The following is a 27403-nucleotide window of genomic DNA, read 5'->3' as shown; positions in this document are numbered from 1 at the left end:
ACTTTAACTAAAAAATCGGTGGTATCTTTAAGGTACGAGTTGACTTTGCTCACAAACGGCTTCAAAAAGTAGTCCACATATTTAGAGATCGGCTCTAGGCATGAGTCGCACCCAGAGACGATTGGTCGTCCTGGGGGGTCATCTAACCTCTTGTGGATCTTTGGCAAGAAGTATAAGATGGGTGCCTTGGAAGTTATGGAAATGTACTTAGAGACTAGAGAAAGGCCCCATCGGGTGCCAACAACGTACATTCTCCAACTAGCGGAACTAACGCTAAAGAAAAATTATTTCCGCTTTAACGATGAGTTTTTTATTCAAATCAAAGGTACGGCCATGGGATGTCCCTATGCGCCGGAAATGGCAGTACTGTATATGGCAGAATACGAACATAAATTTGTTGAAAATAACAACCCTTTCAAGAAGCACATCAAACAATGGTTGAGATACATTGATGACGTGTGGCTCCTGTGGCAGGGGAGCCACACTGAACTAATGGAATTTCACCATTGGTTGAATAATAAACATCATGACATTAAATTCTCTATTGAATCAAGCAACAACAGGATTACTTTCCTTGATGTGGAAATCTCCAATGAAGGTGGTCATTTAAAAGCGTCTCTCTTTAAAAAGAAGACGGATAAAAACACGATTCTCCACCATGGAAGTGCACATCCAAGAAACCTCCGGGCTAACCTCCCTTATGGACAGCTCCTTAGAATCAGGAGGAACTGCTCTGAAGTAACTGACTATGGACGACATGCTCAAACATTTTGTGGAGAAATGACCAACAGAGGCTATCCTAAAAAGTTGCTCAAACACTCCTACAAAAGAGCTAGATACACACCGAGGGAGTGTCTGCTAACACAAGACAAGAAAAAACCTGAACCAGACAAGATGGTCTGCGTTACGACCTTTGGTCCAGACACTCATAAAGTGAGACAAATGATTCTCAAAAATTGGCATTTGTTGGAGGAATTGGAATGTCCATTTCCCAAGCCCATATTCGCCTACAAAAAGAACCAGAGTATAGGTCAACAATTGGTTCGCGCAGATGTGCGAATACAAAAACCTAAGAGTGATCTGTTGGCCAAATGGGGTCTGAAACCGATCAGTGGCCACCATAGATGTGGCAATTGTGTTTCATGCGACACAACGATAGAAGGTAGCGATTTCACCCACCATAACATCAAATGGAAAAATGTTGGATTTACCAATTGTCGGTCTCGTAATGTGGTGTATGCGATTGTATGTCCTTGTGACAAAATTTATATAGGCAAGACTTGCCAACAAGTAAACACTCGCATCACCCAGCACAGATCAAGACTGAAAAATAGAGTGGCGAATGCACCCATGGTTCAGCATTTCACAGAGACTAACCACCGTGAAACAGAGTTCAAATGGACAGTGCTATATAGCATTAACCAAAGCAGGTGCCCGCCTGACATTGAGAAAATGCTCCTTACAAAAGAAGCATATCTGATACTAAAATTCAATAGCACACAAAGTGGGCTAAATACACTGTCGGAGGTCTCAAGACTTTAATCGAAATTTCATTGACTCATGCTTTGGGTCACACTGGTCTGCTAAATAAATAAGATTTATGATGAAATAGTGCTCTGCGCGAGTATCGGGGGTGGTGAATGTCCCTTGTAAATGGCCCCTAAAAACAGAATAATATCCCTGTTATGCCAAAACTACATGTCCCAGAATCCCTAGGTCATGTGACCAATACTATATGTCATGCCCACAGCAACATGGAGGTTGTTGCAAAACGCTAGATGCACTGAGAAGCACACAGCGCTGTGAGATCTCTGGACTTTGATTCACCCCTCGTTTTACCTAAAGGTAAGAACCAGCCGCCCCAAACCGCGTTTTTCTAAAAAGCAATGCGAGTAAAAAAACATGTAGAAAAAAACATGTAGTAATGAGCCCCGTTGTTATTCAGCAGATTGAAGCTGAACGGTGTGGGCACCCGAAAAAATAGAAACATTCGCTGAGCGAGGGCCGCTCGCTCCCCCCACAAGGTACTTTAACCACTTTTACTGTAAAAGTATGACATCACAGTAATTTGAATAGAAGTACAAACTACGCTCTCCTTTTATGCAGGGGCGCCCAGGCACGCAAATTAACAATCGCGCTGGTCGCAGACTCAAAGACTCAAAGAACAATAGGATTTTTAAGCAAAGACACACGGCGCTGCTCACAGGTAGGAAACTGATATGTATTAAACAATCAGTACAGGCACCTTCTACGCACCAACCGCTTGACTGGAATACTACTCTTTTTACAGAGTTTTTAACCAACACAAAATAAGAAAAGGGAGCTGTTGAACCGGCTGGATCCAGCTACACTCGTGCATAAGGTACATTAGTGTCTCCGACACCCGTTAGAAACAGGCAAATGGGCTTGAAAGAATAGAACACAAATAAGACGTCTTTCTCTTTTTTCCTTTTTGCACAAAAATTCCTTTAGATCAAGGAACAAAGTGAAAACGCCCTGATGAAACCGCGTTGATTCATTTAACCGGTTGAAACGCGTCGGCAGTAAGAAGGCCCCTCTAAAAAACACAAAAAAATGATTGTGATATAATATTAATTTATTTATATCCACTCGCCTTCTTGTAAAAAAAAAATTTTCTCAGAAGAATCACTATCTTGTTTCACTATTTGATACGTGTTATCACCATAAATAATCTTTTCTGTTTTTCACTATCTTAAGATATATCATCACTGTAAATAATGTGCAAAAAAAATCTTTTGTATTGTATGACTTAATGTATTTGTAAATAATGTAGAATTGTCAAATTTCGTTTAATGACTATTTGTGTAGTGTTTTTCTCGTACATATCCAAACTCTTGATTTGAAATACCTAAAAAAAGCAAGGGCTAAAATAAATAAGCCTACGTAATCAGAAATTGTCCTGATTATTGTTTTTCTCTAAACAACAAGTTCTAAGTACAGGTGTGGGGGTCAAATTGTATGTTTATATTGCTGGTGGGCTTGCAGCACTGGTTGTGCCACCCACAGAAGCAGCTTGTAAATTGTGCCTCAGGCCTGCCATTGCAAAGCATGTGTGCAGTCTAGCACTGCCATGTCGATTTGGCCAAGTGCACCCACTTGCCAGTCCCCAAACCTTCCCTGTGCTTCATATTAGACACCCCTATGGTAGGCCCAAGGGCAGGGTGCATTGTAAGTATAAGGTAGGACATGCTCTGATGTGTGTAGCATGTTCTAATAGTGAATTACAGCCATTTTCGTTTTTCACTATTGAAGGCTACCTGTTCTCATAGGCCAGAATGAGCAGCTAGATTATTACATGCTTATAATCCTAACTGACTCAGGGAACATGGTAGAAATTCGAATTCAGTATGCCTGAACTCAGAATAATAAAACACATCTTTTAGTAAAGTTTATTTTAATATTCTGTGTTTGCAAATACCACGTTTAGAAAGTAGGTATTTGCTTGCCTAACCATTTGAGCCTGCCTCTGCTGAGTTGTGTATTCCTTGTCTGGGTTTGTGTCTAACAGGGCTGGGGTATTCCAGGAGACTGGCTGGGGCAGCCCAGTGGTAAATAGAAAGATCTGCCTCTAGATGGGAGGGAGGAGTTGCACCTGGGGCCTGAATAGGGCTGGACCTTCCCTCTACAATGCTGGCTCCACTCCCTGTGGCTTGTCTGATGTCTCTGCCCTGCACTGTGAAAGGAGAGGAGGAATCATGTCAACAGAGTGCTCCAGAGCTGTATCTTCCCTCCCCTGTGCTGGCTTCACCTCCTGTGGGTTGGCTGATGTCTCTGCCCTGCACAGTGAAAGGAAGAAGAGAGCCATGTAAACAAAGTGCTCAGGAACTGGTTTGAACCAGGCAGAGGCCCCTCTGCCTTCAGAGAACAAAGTATTTTGGGGTATACATATTGGGACCCTGATCCCAAGAAATTAGATCACTTCTGGAACAAGAAACCTTTCTGCCAAGGAGAAGAACCAAGGAAGCTGCCCCTCTGCCAATGTGCTGTTTGTTGGGTTGGCCTGCAGTGGTTGCTTCATTGCCGACGGAAAGGAGAAGGAACTTTGTAAGGACTTTCATCTACAGAATATTCTCCAAGGGCTTGAACTGTGCTGCCTCCTGCTGAAGTATCAGGGACAAAATACTTTACCTCCAGCTCCCTCCTGAATTTCCTTGCTGGGAATTCTGATTCCAGTCACTTGCATGCCGCTGGAAGCTAGAAGCACGACTCATCGAGAAGAAGCGTGTCACCGCTGCTGCTGAGATCATCGCAACGCCGGAGAAGCGAGCCTTTGCCGCATCTCCCTGGAAGCGTGTGTTCATTGAAGCTGCCTGCTGTAGCATCACCAGAGAAGCGTGACGCCATCGAGAGAGTCGCCATTGCATCATCGGAGAAGCATGTCGCAGGGCCTGTCGCAGCTCCAAAGTACAGAGTCGTCGCAAGGCTGCCAGGGCGTCATCGCATCACCGCATCAAGGGTGCCATTTTCTCGCATCGCAACCGGATCATCGCATCGCAACAAGGCGCCATCTTGCGCACCGCAACGGGTCGGCAAGCCGAGAATCTACGCATCACCTCCGCACAGGTAAGGCTCACGACGAGCCCCCTACTCTGTGCAAGCATTGAGGAAGGACGCAACCATTCCCCCGGGTCACGGAATCGACGCATCTCCCCCTTTGTGAGCCTTTTGTTCACTTTGCGTTACGCATCCAGGTACTTTATTGAGAACTTTGTCGCATTTACCATCAAATTGAACGAAGAGACTTTGATCATCTTTTAAGCAATCTTAAGTGTAGTATTGTAGATTTTTGTCGTTTGTGGTCTTGTGTTTAAGTCTATATAAAGAATACTTATTTTTATAAAACCTGTGTTGTGTCCATCTGTAATGTGATCACTGTACTACTGTGTAGATTCACAAATGCTTAACACACTGCCTCTGAGATAAGCCTGTCTGCTCCTGCCAAGCTACCAAGGGGGTGAGCAGTGGTTATTAAGGAGTGTAATCCCCTTATCCTGACTTAGAAGTAAGGGTCCCTATTTGGACGAAGGTGAATACCATTGCCAACTAGAGACCCCCAGATCTAACACCTGTGGTGAGTTTGGAGCCAGATCAGGGCAAGGGAGGATCTGTGCACTGCAAAGACTATCCTTTGATGTATGCTTCTTCAAAGGCGGAAAGGGGTTTAAGTATAGGACCTGTAACCCCACATTTTTGGAATACTTCTGGATCAAGAGGAGAATCTGCCAAGAAGAAGACCAGGAGAAGCTGTAGGAGGGGAACTGCCACTCTACTTGTTTCTGTGTTAGGCTGGCTTGCTGCTTCTGTCTTGTGCAGTGAATGGACTTGACTTTACTTTCTTATCCTGCTTGTCAAGGTTCTCCAAGGGCTTGTGTGTGCTTGCCTCCTGTTGGAAGTCTAAGGCCATAAAATACTTCACCTGCAGGACCCCCGAACTCCTGGGCTGCGAGTTCTAACCTACCAAGTGTTGCAAACCCCAGTTTTGAGAAGTTGGAGGCAGTAGCGGCAACCATGTACTGAGGATGGTGAGGCGGGGAAGGTGGTTGCAACATTAATAAAATAAAACACTTACCTTGGAGCGCGACACAACTTCCTCCTCCACCGGTTGTCACTCCTCCAGGTATGCTCCAACGCAGGACCAGGAAACTGCACTAACCAATTTTGGTGCTGCCCTCAGCATGAGAGCAGCGAAAGGATTAGAAAGAGCAGGCTCTCTCAGCACTCCTCGGAACACTTGAGGCCTGTGTTTTCTCTAACCCAGCTGTCTCAGACAGCTAGGTTAGAAAACTTTAAATGCATATGTATGGATGGCTGCCCCAAAACAACCGGCCAAAGAAACAAGCGAATTTTAAAGCGCATAGTTTACTGCCGCCACTGACCCCACACAGTCCTGTCACTCAGTTAACGACAACCGATCCCAGTCAGACTAGTCAAAAACAGCATAACACCAGACAAGAAGTGGGGGTAACCATAAAAGCAGATCCTACTTACTTACAGTCCCACCTCCAGGAAACGGGGGAGCAGTACAGATACAATGGGAAGACTCGGGTCTCAATGCTTTCTGTATCCTTATAAACATCACCATATGCAGGTGGAAAACAAGGTATAAATTCCCACCAAATTAGCAGTCAAGTCCCTGTGTGGTAAATATAGTTTAATTGAGACGAATTTGGGCTTACTCCTGATACATATGATACAAAGCAAATGGCTTTTTATAAGGCTGCATTTTCAGCAACCACATTTTACTACAGGTGTGGAAAACAGGACTTCTCATTCACTCTAGTACATTGCTTCCCGTACTCATAAATACACTGCTGATTGCATTGGCCTCATTGTGTTCACACATTATCCATATCATGCGGCCCCGGAAACATCGCATGAATAGATGTTGAGTGTTTACTTTGCGGTGGTACCCTGGGGCAATGCTAAATGAGAGTGGCAATGTTCTATGTCACCTGATAGCTCCAGTGCTGGAAGGAAGTGCTGTATGGTGTGTGCAACATGAGACAGGAGTCACTTGCACTGTACCACCTACTACTTACAGCAGTGCCACTCAAGACTTAAACCTGTGAACTTTGCATGTAAAGGATGGTAATTCTACTATCATTTTCCAAAACCTGCATAGTTACTGAGTCCTCAATGCATAACAGGGGTGCTGCAAGTGTGGACAAGTAGCCAGGTCGTTGACATGGAGATAGTGTAATGTTGATGACTCACACAGCCATTACATTACGAGTGATAACTCTGCTGTCTATTGCCAAATCCTGTAGGTTCACTGTCAGCCATGGTCCAGCTTTCTGAGGCGACAACGTACACACTTCGTGCTCGAGACAGACGGCTCTGCTTTCTATTACAAAAAGCAAAATGTTTGTTGGCTCCAGGTAGATAGCTCCGCTGTCTTGGACTAGTGTATCTGAGTTCAGTGTCTCCAGAGTGATCGCTCTGCTGTCTGAGACTAGGTAGCTGAGTTCATTGTCTCCAGAGGGACAGCTCTGCTGTCTAGGACTAGCACACCTGAGTTCAGTGTCTCCAGAGTGATCGCTCTGCTGTCTGAGACTAGGTAGCTGAGTTCAGTGTCTCCAGAGTGATCGCTCTGCTGTCTGAGACTAGGTATCTTAGTTCATTGTCTCCAGAGAATTAGCTCTGTTGTCTAGGACTAGCACATCTGAGTTCAGTGTCTCCACATGGATAGCTCTGCTGTCTGAGGCTAGCGTATCGGAGTTCAGATTCTCTAGAGGGATAGCTCTGCTGTCTATGAGTAGAGTATCTTGAGGTCAGTCAGTCAGTGTCTGCCGAAGGATAGTTCTGCTGTGTGAGATTAGCATATCTGAGTTCAACGTCTCTATGGATTTTATTTATTTAAGAGTTTTATATAGCGCTGGCCAGACCGAGGGTATCAGAACGCTTTATAACATACGTGTCAAGGAAATCACACAGTAACGCAGTAGTATCAAGGAAATCCCACAGTATGGATAACTCTACTATTTGAGAACTATGAATCTAAGTTTAATATTTCTAGAGAGATAGTTCTGTTGACAAAAGCGAGAAGCTGCAGGACTATTTAACCTTTAGATTAGGGTTCTGTGTGCGGTTTGAGCGTTTCACTACAGCATTTCAAATTCATTAATTAATATTAAAGTCAGGCTCTTAAGTCTCTCACAACAGCATTTTTCATTATTAGAAAACCCCGATAAGAATCCGCATTGGCCCTATTATGCACCATTAAAGTATATCAATCTATGGCAAGCAGACAAAATGCAAATAATTAAGTGGACTCTTCACACCCAGTTCCTTCCATAGGCATTCCTCTGGCTTCTTATCAGAAAGCCACAAGGAAGCGTTCCCTTTGATTGCAAGTCATTCCTTTTCTGATCTGCTTTGGGTAATTTGAATCAGGGCCCAGCTCTTAAACTCAATAACAGCCAATACAAAATGGCACCCTCCATGCCGAAAGAAAAAAGTACATTCGCTTAACTGTCATTTTGGCTTTCGGTGGGCTGTGCAGTGCACAGCCAGCCCACCGCACACCCGCACCAGCTCTTTATTCTTGCCCAACTGAACTTAGTGGCATTCATTTTGTCGTCCTCGGAAGGATACAAGGCTCAGTAGAGACACTGTCATTCGAACCTTTGGCCAGTTGTTTGGTTAGCACGCAAGTCCCTGCAGGGCAAGGATTAGTCCATTGAACCACAAAACCAAGGGGTTCACTCGACGGGTGCCGAGCTGGCTCAAATCGATTCAAACCGAACGGGTCTTTGAGCAACAGAGAGTGGTTTGAACTCTGGCTCGAATCACTGCGTTCTACTCTCAAAAGAACTTGCTGTCCCAGACCTCAGGGCGCCAGGCTGCTGGACAAACCTGCTCTGTAATCCTGCACTCATCTATGCAGCCTGCCTGCTGGACGTCTAGGTGAAAACAGCCTTTGTCCAAGCTACTCGGGCTTTCAGAAGTAGAGGAGGCCCCCTAACTTTCTGTATAATGTTGCAGTTAACTTTCACATCTTCAGATAGGGGATTTTATTCTATCAAATAGTTACATTCTTGAATCTATTACAGTCTGTATGTATTTCATGTTAATTTAAACGCTGTTTACATCATATGGTTCTTTGACAATAGGTACACCCAGGAAATGTTTTGCTTTGAAAAAATCGTATATTTTTTAATATAAAACCGAATTACCCTCTGCTACTCGGAGTTTTACAGATTGTTATGGTGGTAGTAAAGTACATACATTGGTATGCAAGCAGATACTGGGTTATTTCTCATTTCTGCACAGCTCTGTGTGTACTCTGCACTTTACAGTGCATGTTTGAACAGCAACCATGCCGTAAAAAACAAGTTACTTACCTTGGGTAATGCTGTTTCTGGTGGGCACTCTATTTACCCAGAGATCACTCACCTTTAGAATAACCCTTAGGTGTCAGATCTGGAAGCTTTTCACAGGAGTACTCTCATATTCCGGTATGTGACGTCATACTGTTCCACAATCATGACTTTGTTCTGAAACGGGATGTGAAGAGAGCAGAGCCGATATAGACGCCACCCCTAAATGCTCCTGTCTGCTTTTTTAGGTCTCGCCTGTCGATGCGCATGCGCATCGAGCAAGCGAGACTATAGGGGCTCATCGACTCTTTATCTAACTTGCAAGGAATCGTGGCGATTCCTTGCAGTGCCCGTGACTTTTAAGCTCAATGCGCATGTGCATTGAGCTTAAAAGCGCGTGCACAGCCGCCCGCATTCCTCCGACACCTTTGAAGTGAAGCCTAGCTTCACTTCAAAGGCCCGGCTTCTTCACACCCACATGCCGCTCTGCCCCGCTCCGCCCCCTCCCCTGAGTCATCCTGCCTGCCCAGACTTCTCCTCCCCCCTACTTACATCCCGCTTTCACTTGTTTTTTGTTCCGACTCGACGTTCCCCCCGCCACGCAATGCCGAGAGCTTGTTTGTTTTAACCAAGAGCACCGAGCAGTGTCCCTTTTTTGTTTGTAAATACCTGATCTACGGCCTAACGATTTTCATGCCTACTTTTCACAAATGCTATATTTCTTTGTAGTCTTCCCGAATATAAATATATGAAAAAAGAAAAAGAATCTCATCCCTCCAATGCATGTGAACGGTGGTAGGGATCGCAGCGATGTTTCTTTCAATGTTTCCCTCGTTGATGTTTTCAAAAGCTCGTCAGCGGTGCCTTTGTCTGATAAGCAGCTGTTAATGATCACAGAGAAAACCCAGCGATCACGTGACTGTGGCAGATCATTAAGCGGCGTTGCCTTTAGCTCCGCAGTTTAGCCTCTCATCAGTGATGCTCCGAAAACATCTTCGTACTCCACAAAACACACAGTGGGGCTTGAAGTACCACCCGTACTGTAAATAACATAAAACGTGCAAGTGTCTTTCAAGCGACGAGAACCGAAGTTAGCATTGCCACAAAGACAGCCTTCCTTAAAATGATCCAAGCCAGTCCACTACAATGCTGCCGGGTCATAGGTCACCACTATTCAAAGCCCGGTATGTATGCTAGTTTAGTACGCAGATTAAAGCTTGCGATTTGCTCGGTTGGCTGGCCCTCGGCTCCCGTTTCCCACCAGTACCGCTAACCAAAAGGCTCCCCACTGAGTCGCTCTCCTTTTTCGAGGGTCATTGTTTCTGTTACACATACCGTGAATACGTTGAAACACACAAACATGGTAGATATGTTTACTGACCACGAGCAGTTAGAAATAATTTTGCAGAGACCAAGCCTAACGCATTGTGCATGAGAATCATGTAAACTGGGCTAAGAATCAGCTGTCACGCCGAGAAAGTCATTGCAACACACAAAGAACCCTTGAAATACAGTCGCAATGAAACTGAATACAGCATGTTGGCAGGCAGAAGGGCTCATTACTCAGTGTAAAGGCTAATATTACAACCAATCAGAGTGGGCTATGACTTTTGGTAAACGTGCTCTTTCGGGACGTTTCCAGGCTCGACGTCATGGGCAGCTGTCGCTCAGGACAAGGGGCTTGAGTTGTCGGAACTGATGCAGCTCGACCGAGGGTGGCGGGGAAGGGAGGACAGTATAACTTCTCTGCCGCGGCCCCTGCACACTGCAACCAGTCCGCTCCCGGTGAGAGAGACTCGGCCTAACACGTGGCTCCAGCAATGCCCTGGATCATATCTGTTACTTCTGAATGCTTTGTTTCACTTTAAGATAACACAATTTGCCTCTACATGGACATCTGAGAAAATGTTTTTAAACATGAACTTTGGCGACCTTCAATAACAACTGCCATAAGTGAATCATATGCAGTGACATGCACCAGAGTCCAGGCGGCACCTCGGCGGCAGTAGTGTGGCGAGGATGCCATGCCCCCTGATACAAGACAGGCAAACAACACCCCTTTGACTGCTGTTCGTGTTGTAAAACAGCAATTATCTGGGTTTGGGTTAGCTACTCAGGGCTCTGGACCCTGGTGCCACTGCCCCAGCTGTACCAATGGTAGTTACGTCCCTGATGAGCAGCACCCTTGCCCAGGCCAACATTTACTCAGGTTATGTTTCTCCACTATTTTTGTAAGCAGTAAGTTTACTTTTATTACATCTTTGACGGTATTTTAAACTTGCCTTGATTTAATCATTTCATTGATGCCCCTCCTTCTCTTGCCATTAATGTAAAATTTTGTGTGCCATCGCCCCCTGTGACATAATCATATTATGCTAATCAATTCTCGCTCCTACATATTCTCCAAGCTTGTTTTAAGAGCTTCCATTTGCTCCCAGAGACTTTGTGCGCGCGCGCCGCGCTCTCCCTCTGTTGCCACGGGCATTAAACTCACCAGGCATCCCACCCCCTCCCTCTCCATATGGCCGCTCGAGTTCACTTCGGAGTGCTCTCCCCGATAGGCTCTTCCCCACTGCCCCATTTGTCTGTGCCTCGCATCAGACTTCAAAGGCTGCCGCTCCTCCGCCTGACTTCCACTGTACCCTCCCTCTTGCTTCAGGCTCCCTGACCCCACCTTGCTTCCCCCACATGCGGTTCTTGTCTTGATTCTGCCCCACCCATTGACCCCCGATAAAAGCTCCTTAATAACTACCGCACGCCCAGATATCTTTATCTGAGACAGTCCTTCTCCTGGACGACCTCATCCCCCCAACCCAGTCCCCTCCCTCCTTTACCCTGTAATCAGACCCTTTGCTATCTCTACCTCAGCTACGTAAATTGCTGCCCCTGGCGCGCTTTTTCCACCTTCTAACCCTAGTCAGCGTGTAAGTGTTTGCTATTTTGATTTACCAGCCTATCCCAGAAGGCTCGTCCCCTCCACTGAGACCCTGCCCACTGTTACCTGCTTCTTCCACCCCTACGTGCTCCCCGACAACCCCCCCCCCCAGCCAGCATTCCTATACCGCCATTCAACCTCCCGCTGTCCGGGACACAATCACCTTACAGGTCCCCCCCCTTGCTCCCGAGCATTGCGACACTCCCTCACTCATCCAAATTGGAGCCCCACACCCCTCCGCCCCGTGAAACCGCACACCCTCTGCCCGGTTAACCCAGGTCACTCCATCCATGCCACCTCTGAAGGTGACAATCTGCTCGGCAATACCTGCACCCATCACCCTCAGCCCTCCCCACATCCTCCCTTGCAATACCCCCTTCACCCCTCCCAGACAGCGCCTGCATGTCTCTCGAGTGCCCGGAGACACTGTACCCAACTGGCCTCTGAAGGATAAAGGCATTGGCATGATGACTACCCCCTCCCCCCCCTGCCGCAACGGTCCCCTCTGTCTACAGCATCGCCTCCCCATCCGTCCTGCCGCCAGACCCCTTGCTATCTCCTCCCCAGCTGTCCAACTTATTGCCCCTCCCCCACCGCACACCCAGGTGCGCCTCCGTCCCAACCCCCAATCCGTCTCCTCCATCCTAACCACGAACCTCCAGTGGCAAAACAGCAGAAATGCAGCGCTCCCCCTAACTCAGCAATGAAAACTCCTCGCTGCCTCCTCCCCAGGCTGCCTAAACATGGTGTCGTCCCCCCTTGCACCCTTCCACATGAGCCCCAGGACGATAAACCACACCTAGACCCAAACCCAACCCCACCCCCTCCAAAGACGGCAGCTCCGAACCTAAGCCTCACATCCCCCCAAACCCCACCATCCCCCCACTGTCCTGTTACACCACACCCTATGCTCCTGAACCCCATCTCAGCAGCTGCAACACCGTCCTCCTGTCCGTCTGTACTTTTTTCAAGCCCACAAAAAGATGTTAATATTTCACTTCTGTTCTTGGGTTTTCGTCTCAATAAAATACACTGAACATAATCTTCACAAAAGTTAATTACAAAAACTTACGCTAATGCCATTATAAAATACAATAACTTTTTTTTAAGTATTAATTATAAAAAAAATAAAAGCCATTGTTATGTGTATTAACAATACATCTAAGTCATGTAAATACAACACATATTGCATTACAAATGCTATAGGTGTCACATTTGCGAAAGTTATAACTATTGGCATTGTAAATGACAAAGCTATTCATTTCGCTATTTTCAAAACCAACACATAAATAAAAAATGTGTCATTTACAATACCAATAGCTCAAACTTTCCTAATGCGAGACCTATTGCATTGCAAATGCTTGTTCTTAACTCTGTCCGCACTCTCAGATGCAGAGCACAAAACTTAATCAGAGATACCAGTGCGCAGCTCTCTAGATTGAGGCTCTTTCAGATGGGAACATAGATTACTCCACAAAAAAGGGACGTACATGAAGGGAAGTGAGGAATCTGCATTTAGAATGCCCACCAAAAAGAGCGTTACCAAAGGCAAGTACCTTGTTCTTCTGATGGATACTGCTAACTGCTGAAGTAAACATGACAAGAAAAACGGTTTTCATAGTAAGGGAACACAGTGAACAGCTGTGCATCGGCTTGAAGGGCGAACACATGAGGAAAGTCAACCAATTTGAGATCCCCCTGTGCATCAAAAAATGTTTTGGAGAACACAGTAGTATCAAATCTTTTGAAAACTAACGACAGCAGGTGATAAAAAAAAAAAAAAGACAGCGGGTCAAGTAAACACAAAAAGACAAAAAGGGTGACAGATAAACTTTTATGGTGGTCACTGCTAGCACAAAGACAAAACAAAGTCAACCAATTTGAGATCCCCCTGTGCATTAAAAAATGTTTTGGAGAACACAGTAGCATCAAATCTTTTGAAAACTCACGACAGCAGGTGATTAAAAAAAAAGACAGCGGGTCAAGTAAACAGAAAAAGACAAAAAGAGGTGACAGATAAACTTTTTGGGTGGTCACTGCTAGCACAAAGACAAAACAATCAATACAACATCAGAAAGTTTAGCCTGTAACACGTCTGTGTTGCAGGCTCCACACCAGATGTTGGACATGGCCCTTATTGCAGGGTCACCCCAGATTTTTGCCTTCGTTTGCTGAACCTTTTTTGTTGGCATTTAAGACTGTGCACTTTCCCAGCTACCCAGTGGTAAAGGACTTACCTGAAACATAGTAACATTGGCCCACACCTGATTGGTACATTTACTTTACTTCTAAGTCCCTAGTAAATGGTACTACATGCATCCAGTGCCTGTAAATTAAATACTACTAGTGGGCTGCAGCACTCATTGTGCCATCCACTAAAATAAAATAATACAATTTTAAAAACATGTCTCTGGCCTTCCACTGCAGCCTTTAATGCAGTTTTAAACTGCCATCTCGACCTGGCAAAAACAAAACCTTATGCCAGACCCAAATCTTTCTTTTTAATACTTATACATTACCCCTAGGACAGGCCCTAAAAGCTTGCAGGGCAGGGTACATGATAGTTTTACATGTTGCAACAGTGAAAAACTCCTAAAGTTGTTTTTCTCTGTGGTAAGGCCCATTGCTTCATAGTAACAATGGACTCATATTACATTTAATAAGTGCTACTTTCATATTGGGAGCAGAAAATGATGTCGCCTAACCTCGCATTGTTTACACGCCCAGGTTTTGTAAAGCCAGTATTAAGGGGCGGTCTTTTTCTGTCTTAATACCAAAACTCTGGAATACCCTTCCGGTAGCTCTCAGAAACTGTGACCCACTGCTCGCTTTTCGTAAGAACCTAAAAGCCATGCTCTTCAGCTGCCCTGACAGCTATTGCCACCTGGTAGTGCGCTGTCTCTCTTGCTTCTGTTTGCATCTAGCGCCGGGAGACCCTTTTGGGTAGCTGCGTGCTCTATACATTTCTTAAATAAATATGCCTTTTACTCCTAAATGATTTGTAATTCAAAATCGTCTTTAATGGAGGAATTAGATTTTTGCTTACAATTTAGAAAAATTTATTTTTTAGAAAGTTGCCATTTTCAAACCAACTGTGTCTTTTCGGTGATCTACCATTACTTCGCGGCGACTTCTTTGAACTACCGCTACTATGCATTTGTTACATCATAGTAACCTTTACTTTACTTAGCATGGTTTTAGTACGCATGCTATTATTACGCATAAGCTTTTATTATGAATTATTCTACTTAGAAATATAATAAAATGTGTAATTTGAAAAGTGAATGCAAACCCGACAGGATATCATGTTCAAGCCAAAAATGATCGTGGTATCAAAGTCTGTTTTCTATTTTTTGGTAATAGAATTAAGTAATGTCATAACGTCGGACCAGAGTTGATGCATTTGACGTGGTTGGCATATTATCATGGTTGGCAAATGAAAGATAGAAACATAGTCGTTTTCTATAGTTAAGATATTCATGGACATGCACACTCTTTTTTTTCATCTATCTTTTTGTTTACTGAAGAGGCTACTGATATTTAAATCCACTTTTTTTATTTCTTTTTTTTAATCCAACGAAGATGTTTCATAATGAGACTTATTTTAATCCTTTCTATCAAAGATTGCAAACATGATTTCCACACATATTGTTCTACTCACTATCCAAAGTTATTAAGTCCCGTTCATCTCTGTATTATTAAATTTGTCTGCTCTTAATTTTTTAAAATACATTTCCAACATGCAATGCTCTATTTATTGGTTAATAATTGTTTGTCATGTTCTGCTCAATATATTTAATAAATAATGTGCCACGTGTGATGCTCAAAATATTTAATTAATAATGTGCCACATGGGATGCTTTATTTTTTTACTTTTCTATTTTTGTATCTATTACTTCTTACCTGTACTTCCTGTAGTGTGGTAGGTGGGACACAAAAGTCCTTACCCCCCCCCCCCAATACCTTTCTCCAGATTTGGGGAGGTGAGCAATGTACGCTGTTCATGTTTCTTTCGTTTCCTTCCTTTCTCTGTTCTTCGTCTCCAATGTGTGTGGTTCCTTTCAATTACGTTCCAACATTATCATGTCTACATCCATGAATATCTTAAATATAGAAAACGGACTATGTTTCTATCTTTCATTTGCCAACCATGATAATGTGCCAACCACGTAAAACGCATCAACTCCGTTCTGACTTTATTTATATTTATTTACCTTAAATCGCAAAGTAGTGGTTTGCGAAGTAAGTTCTTGCGAAGTAATTGCATTTTAAAGAGCATTACAAACAGATGCAAAGTAGAAAAATGCGTAGTAAAGTCATCTGCGAAGTAAAAATCGCGCACTAATGGTATGCGAAGTAAGAACACATATTCGTGTCTTTCTGCCAGCATCCTGGTTAACATGACTGTGAATTTGTCTGCTATTGTGTGTTTCCAGATAGTGATACAAAGGGAGACTAGGTTTGACCGGAGAGGGTCTTCCTGACAGGATGGTTGTGGAGTAGCTGTACCCTGCCCCAATTACATTTCAAAGGGCTCTGCCTGCAGTACACAAATTAACCTGACAACTGGCCTGCCCTGCCTTTTGTCACCCTAGACAGTTTGGAGCCACACCCTGGGGGAAAACTATCCAGAACCAGTTTTGGGGGTAAGTCAGGGAATTCTCCTATACAAAGGTTGGCATGAGGTATGAGAGTGGATCCTTCAGACTCACTCTTCAGAACAGTCCTGGACCTGTGGAAGGTTCAGAAGAAGGAACTGCTCTGCTGCCAGAACGACTGCCATGCTGCTAGAAGGCCTGCCCTGCTCTCTAAATAAGGAGGATTGGGCCTGCTTGCCTTCATCCCAGATTACAAAGAGTGACTGCAAGTGTCGGTTGGTTGATCTCCTGAGTGACCTACAAGGACACAACAAGTCTCCATAAATTTCCCTGCAACTGCCTAACTGACCAGCATTAACTGGGCCTGCCTGAGCCCTGCTGCTGGCCTCTACTGAAGTGAGTCCTCATACCCAAGAGATGCCACCCAGGTCCTGGATCCATCCACAAGATAAGGTGAAAATCATGAAGTTTGGACACCTAGTGTCTGTGAAGTGGCCTCTGTGCAGTGAGAATCAAGCGCACGCAGTGACTGTCAACCCGAAGCTCCAGTGGAACCTCTTCTTCACGCCGTCAGGGAGCGTCCGATGACTGGCTATGTGATGCTTGCAATTCACATCAGCAGCAACCATCTGTGATGATTAACCAAAGCACATTTCCAGTGACGAACTACTCTTCACACTACAGCAATGACCATCTGCAATACTCGACCTGCTCTTTGCATGGAAAGCCTCCTCCTCGCAGCCCCCTCCAACACGAAGGGACCTCTTTGGGTCAGACTTGAGAAGGTAACTCTTCAGCTGGACTAACGTGGTCCCAGTATCTGACCCACGCTCGATCGCGGTTGGCCTGAATTTGTGATTTTCCCCTTGCATAGCACAAATAGGTAACCCTGAGTGATGCTATGGACTTCTTGGTGCTATTTTTATCCACAACTTCAAATATTAATATCTCCTGTTCTACAGATTGGATTTTGTTTGTTTTGGCATCATTTTATTTATTAAAATGTGCTCTAGTTGTCTAAATTGGTTTGGGATCTTTATTGTCTTGTGCTTCACTTTATTGCTGGGTGTGTGCTGCATAAGTACTTCACACATTGCTTCTAAGTTAAGCCTGACTGCTTTTGTGCCAAGCTACCAGAGGGTTAAGTATAAGTTAATTTAGTGACTTTTGTGGTTCACCCTGAGAAGAATTGTGTTTATTATTTGAGTGGGGCTTCCACCCCTCTTAATGAATAACCCAGTTTCTTACACCAAGTCATAAACTTGACCCAGCGCCCTGCATAAATGGATTTTGTGGAGGGGCGCCACACAGCAAGGATATCATCCATGACCTCAGATGGTAGATCAAACACAGTCTGCTGCTCTCTTTCAATCTCCATTCCTGGAGGTGTAGATTGAGCAGTCTTGAGTGCAGAATTCTGCCCTGCTGTGACAGAAGATCCACAAAAGCGGTAGCCTATCAGAGGGCATATATTCATGCCAAGAAATTCTGCCCCAATCCAGAGCCAGTAGAATGATTTTGGCCCAGTCATTCCTGATCTTCTTCAGAACTTGGGGAAGTAGAGCTAGCAGCAGAAAGGCGTACAGGATTCCTGTGCTCCTCTTTAGGTTGAATGCATCTCTTAGAGAGAGCTTTCTTGGGAACTTCAGGGTGCAACATTTTGACAATGTGTGTTCTGGCAAAAAGATCTAACCAGGGCTAACCTAATTGTAGATGGATTCCCAGTGCCACTCTGGGATGTAAATGCAAAAAGAACAATTGGATGTAGTCACTAGTCATTATCTGGAAGGCTCTGACAGCGGAGTATCTCCATTCTTCTTCTAGACCCCACCAGGAGGTTCACAACCAGCATTATGCCATAATGGTCCAGCCAACGCCAGAGCTGAAGATCCTCTTGGCACAGGACCAAGGACCCCACCTATGAGAAATTGGGTTTATGGTTGGCATAGGTATGCACCCTGTCCAAGAAGGAACCACAGTCCTAGTCAGGGTAAGACAGAAACACACTTTAAATTAACGTGTGCTCACCCTCTGGTAGCTTGCCACAGAGCAGGCAGGCTTAAATTAAAAGGTAATGTGTAAAGTATTTGTGCAACACTCCAAACTGTAAAACAGCAAAAAACACCACACAAAAAGAACCCACACCTGATTAGAAACATAGAGCTTAATGTATTGAACAAATCAAGACCAAAACGACAACAATCAATGAGTAGAACTTGAGATATGAATTTCTAAAGAATTAGGTGAAAATAGTGCATAAAAGATCAAAGGGTCAACTGTTATTTGTTCACGCTGGACTGGGACAAAGTCACAAGTTCAGGCCAACCATGATGGAACATGGGACAGCTACAGGGACCCACTTGGGCCCCCTGAACACAGTCCCTTAAATCCTGGTGCGCGGTTTGCGAGATTTAGTGGCGGTTCCGATGAGGACCACATCGGGCAGAGTACCTTAGGCCCACTTCCAAAGTCCAGGACTGAGGTGGAACGCACCTGGCAGGGCAGAATTACAGATGGTAGAGTCCAGGTGCAGGAGCAGATTGGTTGAAAGTCTGTTGTGTCCTTGAGACTTCAGAAAACAGGAGACCAGTCAGCTGGCCCTTGGAGTTTCTCTGAGTTCTGAGTTGTAGAGATGCAGGTCCAGCATGGCTCACTCCCAGGCAAGGGGGCAGCAGGTCAGCACAGCAAAGCAGAGTCCAACAGAGTAGCAGTCCAGCAGAGTGGCATTCCTTTTTCCTGACAGAGTATCCATGGGTGCAGAACTGTACTGAAATGGTGGTATCTGAAGTCTTTATACACAGTTGTGGCTTTGAAGTGGGGAGAATATTCTAGAGGCATGTCTTTGAAGTGCACAGATGCACAGTTCCAAAATCAGGATAATTTGGATTTCGTATACCTGTTGTTCTATTATTCTCCAACTCAAATGAGTCTTAGCCCTGAAAAAGCTCCTTTGGCAATAAGGAACGAAACGTGTTGGCTGTTTGCCATTTTTTAATTGTTTCAAGAATAAAAAGAAGAGTTTTGGAATATATCAGTTTTCTTTGATTTACTTCTATTTATTGCAACTTCCTTTTGTGAAAATAATAAGGTGTGACTCAAGCACACTGAGCATGAATCCCAGAGATGTAAGAAGATTCAGCATTGCCCGGGGTGGTCTACGACTGACCGAGGTGAGCCCGCCTTCAACAGCCAGCTGTCAAGGTATGAGAAAACTGATATTTCAACCTTCAAAGTTGTGCTGTAACCACCACCATCTGAAGGATATTGGGGGGGGCAAAGCAAACTGGAAATGCTCCTGGCCTACCCTACATCACAGGTAATATCTGTGGGACTGAAGTATGGGTATCTGAAAAAAATGCATCTTGCAGGTCCAGGGCTACCGTCCAGTCACTCTGTTCTAGCGCTGACAGAACCCAGGCCAATGTGAGCATCTTGAATTTGTACTTTCACAAGAAACCATTCACAGGCATAGATCTAAAATAGGATAAAGCCTCTGTCCTTATTCAGCACTAGGAAGTAGCGGAAAGAACATTCAATACCAGTTTCTGAGGTCAGTATCCTCTTTATGGCCCTTTTCGACACCTCCTGCAGTAAGTCAGCCTAGAGCACCTCTGAAAGCTGCTCTGATGTAGGTAAAAGATATGGTGGCTCAAAAAGGAAAGGACGGGTATATCTCCACTGGACAATTTAGAGGACCCATCTGTATGATGTAATCTGTTGCCACCCATCGAGAACATGTTGAATCCAGTTTCACATAGGGTGGTCAAGAAGGCAAAACAAAGTGGCTTGGAGATTGCTGCCACAAGGCTGGGTTACTGAGAGGATTCAGATCCCTTCTGACAATCACCCATAGCACCTGATCCCCAGCCCATACCCCGAAAGAACTGGAAGGCTTGCTATGACAGGAATGTGGTCTGGCATTGTCTGTATGCCACCCCTCTGTAGAATACCCTAAAGAGATGAGTTTGGTTTGCTGAGAGAATTGCCTAGAAGGAAGCTAAAAGACCCAAAAAAATACACTTTGGCTTGCCTTCCCTTTAATCCATTTTTTTGCCAAACAGACGAGACCAATCAAATGGCATATCTAAAGGGGAGGCCTGGACATTCTCGAAAATCCAGTAGATCTTATCCACGTGTGGCGACGTCGGGCCAAAATGCTACTGACTGCTCAGCCTATGCAATCAGTGGTGTTAAGGACAGACCAATACTGGCCATCCTAAATAGTTTGCGCCAGGGAGGTCCGAAGAGCTTCAGAGACTCACAGCAAGATCTTGTCGGCCGTATCCCAAAAGGCAAGAGTATATCAGCCAAGCAAACAAATAGTGTTGACTGAACTCAGGGCTAGGTTGGATGGTGAGAGCATTCATTTCCTGAAAGCCTCAAATGACTCGGAGTCCCTTTAGTGTTCTTTTAGAATCAAATGGAATGGGGACCTGGTATAAGGGCTTCCTCCGGCAGCATCAATACCGGCGTTGATGTCAAAGGGACTGAAATGCTAAAGCATAAATTGTCTTGTATCTAGTTCGACAGGCAACTGGATCTCCAATCCCTTGATCAATAAATCATGAAATTACTCATAATAAAACGTTGTGTGCTTATAAACATGAGAAATTATATCCATCAGGAGCTTGCTAATACAATCTAATGTGGGGTAAAGTCAAACCCCCTGCTCTTTAATAAGTTGTAGGTTTGTAATTTGCATGTGGTGATGTTGGTGAATGCAAACACATTTTATGATTACAGTATCGATCTGGATGAAGTATTTTTGTGTGATTTTAATAGGGATATTTGAAAATATAAATAAAAAAGTGGTAAAGTTGAGATCTTGATGAGAGCAATCCTTCCAGTAATTGACAAGGGAAGGTGTTCCTATCACTCAAAAAGCTTTCAAACCTATACTTAGGCATTCAATACCTGTGTGACATACAGGTATCCTGCGAGAAAAGTTATTGGAGAGGTCTGACCAACTTTACAAGCTTGGTGAAGTGGATTAAACTACCATTAATATTGGGATGCAAGGTAGAACTCATGAAAATTATCCTCCTTCCAAAACTTCTTTATCTATTCCAAAATATTCCCAACCCACTGACCAAAGCTTTTTTGAACAGCTCCAGTCGCTGGTGATTAGGCTGGCATGGGCTGGTCAACGGCCTAGAATTGCCTGGGATAAAATGCAGCTCCTGTGACAGATGCGGGGGATTTCTCTGCTCCGAACTTCGAAGTTTACCATCCTGCCTTCCAGGCACATTTCACCCACTATCAGCTTTACCCCACTAGGTGAGTGCCACACTGGGATTTGGACAATGTACTACCGTCTCCAACAACACTTGGTGCAGCTCTCCTGGACAAACCATGCCACCCCACCACTGAAATACACGGAGCTAAGTGCACACGATGGGCATGGTCCAGGCTGGCTAATATAGCTGGGATTAAAAATGTACACCCCATACTACCCACTAATTGTGCCCATGTTGCCATGCAACAGTTTATACTGGCCTCAAACTATGACTACTGGAGATGTAAAGCCCTGAACGCTGACTTCTTACATATGACATAGGAGTTCCCACTTTTTTGCAAGAGACTCCTTGACCCTGGGATCACCGGGCCTACTGGGTACTCACCTAGCCAAGATACATGAACTATTATAAGCTGTTTATGGAACTGTCATCTGCTGATTTTAAGGCTGTTTTTTTATGTATTCCCCCACCTGGTGTTGAAGCTACACTTTACCCCATTGAACCCCAGATATGCTGTTGCTGTTATGTAGATGTAACATAAATTGTATTATATGTTGTTACCATACGGACTCGTGTTTTTGGTATGCCTGCAAATGTTTTAAAACAAAAATAAAAAAGAAAGCTTATGAACCTTATTCAGAGTAGATTCATAATTTAATTTAGGTAAATCCATAAATTAGAAGTAACATTGTATTTAAATGTATAAAGCGCATTATGCCCATAGGCTTCAAAGCACTTCCACCAGGAAAAAAGCTGCCGAGAGAGGCCACAGTGATAAAGGCCAAGCGCTACAGTCACAGAACTGAGAATACCCATGTTTTCAATTGCTTATGGAATCCCATATGAGAAATTAAAGTAGCATCGTTGATCGTCAGCGTGTTCCACAGTTTTGCTGCTGCTACAGGAAAGGTGCAACCACCCCATCTGGCCTTCCAGAACCTAAGAATGTTCACCTTCCTCAGAGAGGAAGATCTCAGCTGTCTCTTAGGGGAGTACCAGTGAAAAACTAACCTCAGAGGTAACGGCCCCTGGACGTGCAGCACCTGGCGGACCATACAGAGCACTTTAAAGGTCACCCACTTCTTAACAGGCAACCAGAGCAGAGAGCTCATGTCTTCCCTGACTGAAAGGCAGGCTGCCACATTTTGAATGACTCGTAGTTTATTGAGCGATGACATGTTCATTTTTTTTATTTTAATATAATGCATTGCAATAGTCAAGGTGACATGTAATCAAAGCAATAACTACTTCGGTTCTGAGCCCCACTGGTATAAGTGGAAAAATCTTTTTTCTGGATTTTGATGATGAGAAAAAATGAATGCACGGTCCTATTCACCTGGGTATTGAAGGTAAGAGTATCGTTAAAGATGACTCCTAGCTTTTTAGCGGTGCCTACTGGTGTAGGTGTAGGTAAGGGGCCACGCATCTCTGGCTCCACTGCTCTGACCACACTGAATGCTGTGCTCCAAAGACCAGGATCTCCGTCTTTAAGACATTTGATTACAGACAGTTCTCCTCCATCCAGATGCTAATATTCATCATACAGAGTTTGAATTTCTTTGCCACCTACAGCATATCGCCAGTTCTCAAGAAAATTATCTGGGTGTCATCTTCAATGGACTGAACCTGGAAGCTGAATGCCCGCACCAGTTTTGCCAGCAGCTCTACATAAAGATTCAACAAGGTGGGCTGAGGGAAGACCCCAGTGGAACTCCACAAGGGAGCTGAAACTGTTCTGCCCCGATGGCGCCACAGTTGACAGTCTGGGTCCTATTGATCAAAAATTAACCCAATGGATCCAGAGCGGTATCCCTCAACCCTGCCTGGTCCAATCTTTGCACCAATTGGGATTGGGATATTGTATCAAATGCCGCTGACAGATCAAGCATTACCAAGATGGGTGTACCTACCTGGACCACCTGGCAATGGATGGAATCTGCCAAAGCAACCTGGGCCGATTCAGTACTATGACCGCTCCGGAAACCATACTGTGATGGGTCGAGAATGTCTTGGGTAGTGATATATTTAGCAAGCACAAGATGATGGATGGAGCGCTGAAACTTTTAAGACAGTCAACCCCAGTCACAGATCTGGGTTGAATCTACCATCATTCTTTAACTCACTTCGCCACCCCAGTTCAGACCCAGCTATAGGCAAATCAGTCTTGACCCTGTGCCTCATGGGAACAGTCCAGCCAGAACTGCCAAGCCAGGTCTTCTCTGGACCAGAAACATGCATCCTGGGACCGGTTTCGGGGTAACATTCCTCATCAGCCAGGCTAGCTTGAATGAAATGACAAAGTTGGCAAGGTATGCCCAGACATGGGTCCCTTGCTCACTTTGCCACTGGATTCAAGCCACTTTTTAAGTGAATGGCTTACAATCAGCATTAAGTAAACAAGTGGGCTAAATGCATTAGGATTGTTAGGCGACTTATCCTTTTTGGGAAAGTTAACCACAATAGCCTCAGAAAAATGTGTCTTCATTTGAGTTTCCTATATATATAATTTGATTACACTGTTTGTTGAACGCATCTTGCAGTTGACGAAAGAACACTTTGTACAACTTATCGAGAAAACCGTCACTACCAGTGGCTTTGGAATCCACCACTGTGTCCACAACATTAGCTATCTGATGGAGATTTATGGGAGTAAGGAGGGATTCCTGTTGGTCATGTGAGGATTGAGGTAGGACTCCCCACTGAGGTGCTGGGAGGCAAGTTGAAACTGGATTGACTTTGGCCTTTGAGAGACAGAAGTCAGCAATCAGGGGGTTGGTGTCAAAAGGAGGCAAATGCAGTGGCTGCATAAAAGCTAGGAGACTGGATGCTAATTAAGCCACAGTACATGCTGCCTACTTGGAAATGGTGCAGTGGAAGTATTTCAGCTCTGCTGAAAAGTGCAGGAATGCTCCCCGTTCCAATATATGGATGTAGGTGCTTCGAATCTATAGGTGCCTGCCCATCTCAAACCAGTGGATGGATGAACATGCAGCCTGGAAGGGATCTTTTGGGCAGTCTACCTTTGCATACATCCTAGATCACTTATACTGGCTCTCTAAGTGTATAGATCCATATGACGTTCTTGGAATTCATAAGCAACTCAAAATTGTAATTAGTCAGCAAGTGATTGCTAGCTCAAGTCAGAACACATTCACACATGATCCCTCCTGAACAATCAACTAGATTCTGAATTAAACATTTTTAAAATGCTTACGATTATTTAACATATTGTTATTGATTTTATTAATACATGCATACAACACATTAGGGAGGTAATACTGTAGACTCATATGTATTACTGTTACTTGATGAAAATATTTTCCTCATAGGAGGAACCCTGTTTTTACAGTTATTTATCTCAAAATGCTTGTGATTATCGACCCAAAATAAGGGTCACAGTTCATCTGGGTCCACTGACCCGTTGAATAAGTGCTGTGAACCATAGGTTAAGAGCCACTGGCCGAAAACCGTTAGAAAGCACTAGAGGAGTGAACAATTAAAAGAATTGTATTAACAAAGACAAGTGTGTTTCGACTCAATATTTAGAATTGATTCGTGAGTGTGCAGACTATCCCAAAATAAATATATTGTTCATACTCTAGGTACTTGAAAGCTACTACCACTAGGAGGATGTCCACCTCAAAATACATATATATTTGTAGCTATTTCAAAGGAAGCCCAACTTAACCCAAGTCACAACACATTCTCTAGAGACGAGATAAATAAATGAAAGACCTCATACACGTTGCTCATCAGAAGTGTGCGGTTTTATGAAATCAAGGGTGCTCCATGATTATGAAAGCAAGGGTGCCCCATGTTTATGAAAGCAAGGGTGTCCCATGTTTATGAAAGCAAGGGTGTCCCATGGTTTGCACGTTGGGTGTACCCTGGTTTTCAGAGAGCGCACACAAGCCAGTAGTACGTGTGTACAGGTGTGCGGCTGAGGGCCCTCTACTTGGAATGCCAGGCCTGCTATGGCTAGTTCAGCCCTGCAGGTAACAGTTCCGCACACCTGTGGGCGTTCCTCAGGTGAATGACCGCTAAGCACAGACCCAAGGGCAAGTTCCCATTGGAGGGTGTTCTCTCGAAGCCGTAAAGCCATATTAATGGCTTGCAACCGCCAAGGGCCACTATATACGTTAGAGGCCCCCAACTCCCTCCTCATCGTAAGTATGGCATTAATGGCGGCAATTAAACCTGACTACCATAACTACACAGTTCTAGACAGCCGTTGGGGACGGACTCACTTAACAGCCAACACATAATGAGAAAGACAGGAATTCAAGGTCAGCTGAGCAGCCTGGGCTCCACTCCCCGATCTGGAACGGAGGTGACGTCTAGTGCCGCGACAGACTGCCAACAGCATAGCGCTGGGCATATTATTGTATTGGCAACTGTTTAATTCCGGCGTCTAGGTGCTCTAACACCTCTGGCAGGAAACCACCTACCGCAGCATGGCTCAGACCTGAAGCCAGCTTTAAGTTAGTTTCTGGTTGCATCTGTAATGGAATTTCACAGATCATGAATGTTAAGTATAGGGGCAGTGTCATTTTTAGGGGTGGGGGGGTCCCTGGTCAGAGCAACTTTGATTTGTATTACCCATTTTCTCCTTATTCAGGACTGCAATGATGCTAAACAATACCTTATAGGCTAAATGTTGTAGGGAATCACTATCAACCTTGGTGATTTTTCATACAATTATTTATTTAGCATATAGGTCTCATTAAAAGAGTTCGCACTAAAAAGGTTACAATATGCTTGGGTTCGTACAACTTTAAAATTCCTCTGGGTAGGATGCATCAGAGGTATAGGTAGGCAGAGGATAGAAAGAGGGTAAGGCAGGGAAATACATGAAATAGAGATAACGTTCACTTTCCCGGGGGCCCCTTGAAAGGTAAGGATCTCGGCAGTTGCCCACTTTGCCCATGTCTTAAAACGTCTCTGTTTAAGTGTTGCAAGCGTGGCAGTGGTGCCCCTGGTCAGTGGCACTGCCTTTAAAGGGGCAGCAGGAAGGAAGCCATCTCCCCCGGAAATAAATTGATAGGGTCATGGCCCCCCAAGAGATAAAGGCTAGCATTGCAGGCACTCATTGCTGGATGCTCAAAGACAATCCAGCTTTTCTAAGCTTGCAGACAGTTCCCTCCCACGGGCCTGCAGAGATAAAAACACATTCCATGTATTTCTTTTTCTGAGTCCAAACATTTGTGTGTACCCTAGCTTGGGGTAGGTGATAGGGGTAGGGCTCAGACGCAAGGGCATTCAACTATGATGTGTTGTGTGAAGAATTCTGCCAGATGCCTGGAGGCTGTGACCGAAGCCAAAGTTCCCCAGACACAGATGGTGTGTAGGCTGAGGTCAGTGTGGCCAGATTTGGCTCTTCCTTGCACAATTGAATGGTTGATCTTTGAGGGTGCCGAAAATGCTTTTTTAATGATTGCATTTGGGGAATGGTTCTCCCCTGGTGGTTGACTGGCAGACCTGGAGCTGGGCAGGAGAAAGGTAGTCTTAGAAGTTGGCATCCAAAGCCATAATGTCTGTGTAAAAGCCTTTTCATCAGAAACCCTGTGTTGTTAATCTCAGCTACCTCCTTAAACAAATTATGTGATCCTGTGCAAGTAGCAGTCTTATTTTTCCTTAAATCCAATGTCTTATTAGGAATGCTTTGGGGCAATTCAATGTTGTTGGAAAACAAGGCTTTATCTGTAGGCCTGCACAAATAACATGACTACATTTGTCCTTCACTGGGAACCAAGCACCCCATTGTATCGCTTTACTTTCAGAGAGTAGCGTTGC

The sequence above is a fragment of the Lissotriton helveticus genome, chromosome 7, assembly GCF_964261635.1.
Source record: "Lissotriton helveticus chromosome 7, aLisHel1.1, whole genome shotgun sequence".
Taxonomy (NCBI): Eukaryota; Metazoa; Chordata; class Amphibia; order Caudata; family Salamandridae; genus Lissotriton; species Lissotriton helveticus.
This window is presented reverse-complemented; position numbering follows the sequence as displayed.